This window comes from Sus scrofa, chromosome 8, assembly GCF_054392235.1.
Source record: "Sus scrofa isolate SSC_HxYL_T2T_F1_AM1 chromosome 8, Sscrofa_HxYL_maternal_Yorkshire_Landrace_v2.0, whole genome shotgun sequence".
NCBI lineage: Eukaryota > Metazoa > Chordata > Mammalia > Artiodactyla > Suidae > Sus > Sus scrofa.
Genome location: NC_139390.1, coordinates 77367530 through 77376848, shown reverse-complemented (window position 1 = coordinate 77376848; position 9319 = coordinate 77367530).

Here is a 9319-nt window from a genome sequence, read left to right as displayed (position 1 = left end):
TCATTGCCGTCTCCTTTTCATCCTATAATTCAGTTTTTTTTTTCAGGGCCACAATTGCGGCATATGCAAGTTCCCCAGGCTAGGGGTCGAATTGGAGCTGCAGCCACCAGTCTACAGCACAGCCACAGCAACGTGGGATCTAAGCCATGCCTGTGACCTACCCCACAGCTCATGGCATTGCTGGATCCCCGACCCACTGAGTGAGGCCAGGGATTGAACCTGCATCTTCATGGATACTAGCTGGGTTTGTTACTGCTGTACCACAATGAGAACTCCCACAATTCAGGTTTTTAAAGACCATCATGATCAAAATTTTGTGCTGAAACAGTCTAAAATAATAATAACAATAACATTATCTATTAAGTAAGTGCCTATGATGTGTCTATTGTGCTTTACATATGTTAAATCATTTAATCCTCACAACAGCTTTAGCAACTGAGTAATATTGTTAACTGCACTTGGTTGATGTAGAAATTGAGGCTCCTGGAGTTGAGTAACCTACCCACAGTCATACAGCTAGTAAGTGGCAGAACCTGGATTTTAATTCAGAGTCAGAATTTTTAGCCACTGTACTAAACAAAGATTTGTTCCCTGTAATACTTGGATTTGAAGTTTAAATGGATCTTTCACACACATACACTGCTTTTGACAGTAATTGGTAAACTTGTAAAACATATTTCCCTTTGAATTTGTCAAGTTAGGGTAAACTGTATCAGAAACAAAGGAACCCTGAGCTGTCAGTGGATAAGTTTTGTTTCTTGCTCCCACAAAGTTCAGCGCGCTTTGCCCGGCACTCCAGGGCCTTGCACCGCCCGACAGCAGCTTGGAAATCCCAGCTCTCTGCAGGGTTGCTGATGCAAGGGGAGAGAGCATGAAAAACTCACCCACTTGTAAAGGACCTCAGATGAAGAGAGACACTGCACATCTGTTTGCATCCATTAGCGAGAACTAGGCACTTGGTCCCAACCCAACCCCAAGGAGGCTGGGAAGTGTCGCAAGGGAAAATCCATGGACTATTGGACAACCCTGCACCATCTCTGTTGTGCTGCTGGACAAACATAATCCATTCAAGTAAATAGTGCAGTCATAAATTAATATAGCCATAATTGGAATGCCAGGAGCCCCTGGGCAGTTCTACTTGAGGAATCCAAGTGTCTGACTCATGCGTGACAATCCTATCTTCTGACAAATGCATGAACTTGATAAACTCTCAAGTGATATTGTAGCACCCAAGGCCTGGGCTGCTGCATTCCTAAGCAATGATTTGTGTAATTAACCATAAGGGGCAGTTGTGGGGGAGAAGCCGTGAAATCTTCCTCTCTCTCGCATGCTCTCTCTCTCTTTTTTTTCTTCTTCTTCATTTTTGGCCACTCTGCAACATATGGAGTTCCCAAGCCAGGAATCAGATCGGAGCTGCAGCTTCGACCTCTGCTGCACCTGTGGCAAAGCCAGATCCTTTAACCCACTGCGTAGAGCTGGGGATCAAACCCGTGTCCTGGCACTGCCGATCCTCTCGTGCAACAGCGGGAACTCTGAAATCTTTCTCTCTCGCTCCCACCTGTCCCTTGCTAGTCTTTGATAATTCTAGATGTTGGAGGAGTGAGGAAGTCCCACCCTTCAGAGCTCCACATGTGAAAAGAAAAGTTATAACTGGATCTCATCATTGTCATTTCTGTTTGGCGTAAAAGAGGGATATGTGTCATTTAACCCACAGGGAAGAAGAAACCAGGTTATGTCCAGAGAGCTTCCTGGAGCGCAAACCTCTCTTTGTTCAACATTCCTGATTTGGTGCAGTGGTCTTCACTGTTTCGCCTTTGGAAATAAAGACAGAAATCTCACCAGCACAAAGCTGAAAAACTAGAACTGGAGATGTTTGATTCAAATATGATTTTGAGGTGAGAATAAAAAGCACTGTGTAGAAAAACCTCTCTGATTAACATCTGTCTCCTAGAGTTCTAAGTCTTTTATTCACTGCCTTAAACTAGAACGGTGCTGACTCTCATCTTCAGGTAAAGAACGGGCAGTGGAAGTTCTCAGGGTGCTTACCAGTCTTTGTGGACAGGACTATGGAGGGCAGAGCACTGTGCTGACCCACAAGCCATCTCAAGGTCACACTGCATTGATTACTCATCTGGCCCTTTGAAGAATCACCCATGTTCTTCCAGCCCTCAGTTGTGGGTGCTTTGCCACATGAAGAAGGCATGGCCTGGAGTTCCTTCTGTGGCTCAGCAGAAATGAACCTAACTAGTATCCATAAAGATGCGGGTTCAATCTCTCACCTTGCTCAGTGGGTTAAGGATCTGGCGTTGCCATGAGCTGTGGTGTAGGTCAGATGCGGCTCAGATATGGCATTGCTATGGCTGTGGCGTAGGCTGGCGGGTGCAGCTCGGATTCAACCCCTAGCCTGGGAATTTCTATATGCTGCAGGTGCAGCCCTAAAAACCAAAAAAAAAAAAAAAAAAAAAAAAAGGGAGAGAGAGAGAGAGAGAAGAAGGCATGGGCCTCCAAGCTTCGCCCTATAGCTAGAGCCACCTATCTTCATTCAAACTGAGCAAATTTAAATATTGGCATTCCCTCCAGAAAAAGATAGAGGGGGATCTGGACTTTGTGAGCCCCATTTATCTCTCAACTGGTTAAGCAGTGGCTCTGCTTGTAGATTTTCTGCTGTAGTTGCTACCCCTGCAAGCTTCTTTCCTGGAGATGGAGGTTCTGAGACTGCGTGGTTCCTCATCATTCCTTGTCCTTGTGATGGTCCCATTTGGTTCACTGGCCAGGCCAAAAAAATGACTTTCTGTACTGTGAAAACGTCTCATGGCACAGACTATTTTCAGGAAGAGAAGTCACACTGTGTGGGCATGTACTTACCCTGGCTTGCTCTCTTTGTTTCCAGGCTGTGACCTCCAGCCATCACACATGGCCTTTTCCAGTTACTCTGTAATAGCTTTATTTCCCCTTTTACCATTCTTCTCCCCAAATTGCACAAAAGGGTCTCCAGTCCTCTGTCTTGTTTACTCCTGGCCCTTCAAGTAAGGTTTATTCTAGAGAGATGTGCTCTGTGTCCATTTCTTCTCTATGAAGTGCCTGAAACACACACACACACCCTTTTATTTACAATATATAAACATCATGTTAAAGAGTAGACTTGTTTCATCAGCCTTTGCTGTGAGTCAGTCTTAGGTTATGTCTGTACATAGGCAAGAACTACTTGAACGTTTAAACTCTGTCAACAGAATCAGGAAGTATAGAAAAAGACTCTGTACTTGGCAGGGTGGCGGTCCCTGTACATAGGGAACTGGGTAAATATTATTACCTAGAGATGAATGACCTAAGCTTGAAGGGAAGGCCCAGACACTGAAACAGACAGAGGAAACATCCTTTCTTAATGGCTAATGAAGCTGAAAGAGAAAACATTTCTTTTCCTCTAGTTTCCCTGAGGTATAATTCATGAATAAAACTGTAAGAGACAAGTGTATGATGTGATGATTTGACATTGAACTCAGAGAATCAGAGTATGGGGATGCTGGGGTGGGGATGGTGGTGGTGGTGGGGAAATGGGGGTAACTTAATAAAAGGGCACACGTTATCATGTATAAGATGAATAAAGTCTGAGGAGCTAGTGTAAAACATTACACTACAGTTGATAATATGGTATCATATAATAGAGACCATTGCAACTCAGTGTCAGAATAGGAGTGTGGGCTGGAAGTTCCCATCGTGGCTCAGTGGTTAAGGAATCCGACTAGGAACCATGAGGTCGTGGGTTTGATCCCTGGCCTTGCTCAGTGGGTTAAGGATCTGGCGTTGCCCTGAGCTGTGGTGTAGGTCACAGATGTGGCTCGGATCCCGTGTTGCTGTGGCCCTGGTGTAGGCCGGTGGCTACAGCTCCGATTAGACCCCTAGCCTGGGAACCTCCATATGCTGCATGAGCGGCCCTAGAAAAGGCAAAAAGACCAAAAAAAAAAAAAAAAAAAAAAAAAAAGAAAAGAAAAGGAAAAAAGTGAAGGCTAGTGATGGAGACTGGGGATCTCTAAGTAGCTGAACTAAACAAACAAACAAACAAACAAAAAAAAACCAGGTGTAATTAAGATTGAGAAATAAAATAATAAACTGGGAAAGCTGATTTAAAAATTGTAGCTGTGTCCAGCTAGTTTAAGACTGGCTACGCAGTCATAGTATTTTTTGCAAGCTAAATTTTTTATTCTGTCTATTTCTATCGCTGCCTAATCTGAAGCCCGAGGGGCACAGGAAAACCATTATAAACTTTCAAGTGGGCACGAGGTGGCTCAGTGTCAAGCTTGTCTCCCACACATGACAGCGCTGAGCAGGGGCAGACAGGACCAGGGCTGTGGGCGCCATCAGCTCATGAAACAGCCCCTTTAGAGCATGATGGAAGCCATGCACATTCCTGGGTCTCAGCCAGTAATAAAGCCAAATAGTGAAACAGTACGGGTCCATTTGTGAGAAAATGCCTGTAGGAGGAATTCTTGAGGGACTGCTTTGCCCCTGTGGATGGGAATGTATTCTAAGTACCGTCAAATATAGTTATTTCATTAATATCACTATTGCCTTTGCCATAGGTCTTTTGACTCATTCTGGTTTTTGCATTATTGCTGGTTAGGGGTCGTTCTAAGCTTCAGAAATTGACGATGAAGCGAAGAACATTCTCCCTTGCTGCTTTTCATTTTGTCTCTCGAAAACTGGGTTCTCTTAGTTTACTAACGAAGGATTCTTTTTCTGCAACAGGAGGATCTGGTAACTGACTCAGTCATATTTTCCCATAAAGGGCAACATGAGCTGTCCTGAGATTTATTTTTAGATACTGGATTAGTCCTAGAATGTGAGTTCTGCACTGTGGGAAAGAATGACACGACCCCGCCAAGATATGAACTCTGCTTTCTGTCACCATGGTTACCATTTGATCATCCTAACTTGCATACTTGGAATCCAAAAGAATAAATCTGAATAACACCCTCTATAGAGGACAGGCATCAACATACAAAATATATTGTCCTTTATATGAGCAAATATCAACCATGCATGGACTGTAGGACAAACATGTCTGCCGAACAAAAAGGAGTAGAGAAGAAAACTTGGACTGGTCTTTATTGTTTAGGAAATTGGGTTTCAGAGCTGCTTAGTAAAAGCAAAAATATGGTGATAAATACAACACTCCAAATGTTTTATGGAGTTGGCCATATGGAGCATTTTTACCTGTGTCTTGTTGCATTTAAAAAAATCGTCTATAGCATCTCACCCAATATCTTGTTACCTGAATGACTGCACTGGCATCCTATTTCCTTTGCATTCCTTATTAAAAATATAAACCTGAAAATGGAATAAAAATAGACTTCATTAAAAGCTATAAACCTGATCCTAAAATATGCTAATTCTAAAACAAGCATTCATTCAGTCCCTATCTTTTGTGAGCATGACTATGACCTCAATGGCAAGATTCTTATTCTCCCAAAACTATTTTTCATGGAAAGGGATAAAAAAAGGAATATAAATATATGCATGTGTGTGTGTAGCCAAATCATTTTGCTATACATCGAAACCAACACAATACTATAAATCAACTATACTTCAATAAAAAAGAAAAGAGAAATGCTAAAAAACTAGAGTATAGTGCATAGTGGATACTCAATAAGTAATAGCTGTAATTATGAGCAAAGTCCCTGCTTTTCAGTGATTACATTTCAGGAAAAGAAAAGAATCATAAATATAATTTTCCACCTTCCCCCAATAAATAGCTACTTACAAGGAAGCAGTCAAATTTATACCTATACAATTTGTGATGCAGAAGGATTCCTGGAGAGCATCACCAGAACATTCTTATTTTACAGAGCAAACTTCACCCCTTAGTGGCCATCATAACAAAGTTGCATATTTCAATATATTTTACTGTTTAGGTTCTTTGAACTTAATATTCACTAGGCAGGAAGACAAACTGAAAGTACGATTTCTGCTTTCCCAAGAAGGCAAACCTTTGAACTGCCCTGTTTCAGGGATAATGGAAGTGCTAACTGGCAAACACATTGAGTAGACTGGCCCCTTTCTGCATCAGCTTCTGTGGCATTACCATGAATTTATGCACATCAGGCTGTGCTCTTGGTGATGTTTAGATGACTGAGGTCCTTGGGTTTTCCTGAAGGGAGGAGTTCAGTCCTAGAACACATGTTGGAGGGTGATCCAGGATTTCCTTTCACTGGGATTCATGGCTTTCATTCAGGAAGCAGTGGTGCTGGACAGTTCCCTTCCAAGCAAGAAATGAGTGGCCAGGGGCAGGTCCAGGAGTTGGGGTCTGAATGGTAAAAAAGGTGATGTGATTGGGATCTTGAACAATAATTTTCTCCTTTGGTTCAGTACCCTTTTCAAGTTGAAATGGTATTTTTTTTCATTTTTATCTGACACTGATCTATTTTTGCAATCTTATTTTGTAATAACACATTTGAATGTTGGAGCTAGGACTTTTGAAACTGTGCCAGTTGTTTCTGGAGTAGTCAGGAAATGAGATTTCTCAGTTCATGCTCAGGTTGCCCTAATGTCCAGGGCACTCAACACACATACAAGCTGGCCTTCTCCAGGGCAGTGATTCCATCATTCTTTTGGCTTTGGCATAGTGGCACCAGTGTGTGTGTGTGTGTGTGTGTGTGTGTGTGTGTGTGTGTGTGTGAGAGAGAGAGAGAGAGAGAGAGAGTTTAGAAATCTGAATTTTAACAAGTGTATCAAGTATTTCCAATGCAGACAATAACCAAGAAAGAGTGACATTTAAAAATGAGCTTCTATTTTGCATTAGTCTAATTCATCAAGGGGATTGTTCCAGTTACTCTTGCTGTGTAACAAACCACCCCATAATACAGTGGCATAAAACAGCCATTTTATTGTGCTCATGGAGTCTGGGGTTCAGAAATTCAAACAGGGCACAACGGGGTCAAATTTTCTCTGTCCTGTGATGTCTGGGGCCTCAACTAATGAGATTTGAAGGCTGAAAGTGACTCTACTGCTTTGGGCTGGAATCATTTGGAGTCTTCTTCATTCACATCCCTGTAGTTGATGAAGGCTATTGTCTAAGACCTCACCTGGGCTGTTGGCTGTAATACCTTCACATGGCCTCTCCATGTGTCTCTGTGCGGGAGAGTTTGGGCTTCCTCACAGTATGGTGGATGAATTCCAAGAGGGAATTTCTCAAGAGAGAACAAGCTGGAGTGTGTGTTCTTTTTATAACCTATCTTGGGAGTCACATAATGTCACTTCTATCAGATTCCGCCAGGTTGAAGGAGTTAACAAAGATGTGTCCAGATTCATGGACTGTCAAAGGGATGTGAGAAACCATGTGGAATGGGAGTATTTTGGCTATTTTTGGAAGTTAAAATCTGCCGTGGAGGCCAATCATTTAACTGAAAACTATGGAAAAATTAGTAAGGCCAAATAGAAGCCCAATATAGTTGAAAACATTGTAATAGAACACCTTTCTTTGCTGTGAGTGAGATAAACTTTCTTCACCTAGATGAGTTATACCTGATACTACTAAGAAAACTCCCTAATCATATTACTGAGACATTTCACCAGTCTTGAAGCAATTTGAAAAAATAAAAGACATTGGCACACTGAGAAACTGGTACATATCATTCTGCCCATAGCAGGAAAAAGATGGACTCTATAATATGGCAGGCTGAATATGATTCTAGAGTCTAATAAATTAAGGGCTAGATTTTCAAAATCCAGGCCAAGTGTTAAATATGTCACAACTGTGCTACTATTTCCTTACCTTGCGTATCCATGGAAGATATTGCTAAATAATCAAATCATGGCATTCTTGACTGCTGTGCTTGGACCAAATCTAGAATCATTGTCCAAATTATGCTTTAGGCAGCCACTGCCAATTAATTGTTATTGATATGAGTTAAAACCTACCTCTTATTTAGAAGCCAAAAGTAAAGATTCCTAGATCCCCAAATCATTTCAATAAAAATAAATCATGTCATACCAACTTTATTTTTCTTTGTAAATATTGTTAGGCAGAGTAAGTTACTATGATGGACATAGTCTGTATCAAGGAATTTGACACATGCTTGCTCATGATATTCTTGTAGAAAAAATGGAAACCACTCATTGAATAGAAAAACAATGGAAGAGACCAGTTATTGGTATGACAACCTCTCACTAAAGGTGATGACTCCAACTTGGTTGGTGTGTTCAACATTTTGTAGAAGCAAAGACTTAAAAAATTTAAGGGTATACTAATCACATTTAGAGATGACATGAAGTTGGAGGAGAGCAAATAGGTTGCATGACTGAGTAAGAATTCAAACCCATCTTGACTTATCTAACAAGATGAAATTTAACACGATATGTAGGCTTGCTACTGATTCTCCCCTAAAAGTATAGAACAAATAAACTTGACTTTGCAACAGCATGTCCAAAGGATACTTCTGTATTTTAATTAAGAGTAAGATCAAATCAATCATGTGATATTCTCTCCAAAAAAATATCTGCTATAATTTTAGTGTTTGTTGAATTCTTTCTAGAGGAAAGATGATAATAACTCTGCCCTACACTTCCCTGCTCAGATTACAAGTGGGAGAGTTTATTCAGTGGTGAGTACTCTAATTGAAAGGGGAATTTATAAATAATGCAGGGCACTATCCAGGATTTGTGTTCCCTAGAGAAGAGAAAACTCAGGATATTTCATATATATTCAAGTCATAATATATGCAAAGCATAGTGCTAAGAACTTTACTTTTAAAACCTAAATTAACTCTTAAACTATCCTGTCGGGAAAGTATCATTGTGATCATTTTATGGATGATGAAACCAAATCACAGTGATTCAGTTCACAGCCTATAAAGTAGAAGAGCCAGGATTCTGTTTTTATTTTATTTTACTTAAAAAAATTTTTTTTGTCCTTTTAGGGCCACACCCGGGGCATATGGAAGTTTCCCAGGCTAGGGATTGAGTCAGAGCTACAGCTGCCAGCCTACACCACAGCCACAGCAACCGAGGATTCGAGCTTGAGCTTTAACCCACTGAGCAAGGCCAGGGATTGAACCCACATCCTCATGGATACTAGTCGGGTTTGTTACCACTGAGCCACGATGGGAACTCCAGAGCCAGGATTCTAACACAGGCACGTGTCCTCCAGAGCCCGCAGAACATCTGTGACAGTCTTTCGTAAAATTCTAGTGCACATTTGCACCATATGTGGATCTTGTATAAAAATGAAGATTTTCAGGCCCAGATAGTCTGAGTCAGCAGGTCTTGGATACGTTTCTTTGAAATACTTCAGCGTAGGCTTTGTGATATGCATGTGTGTATCTGA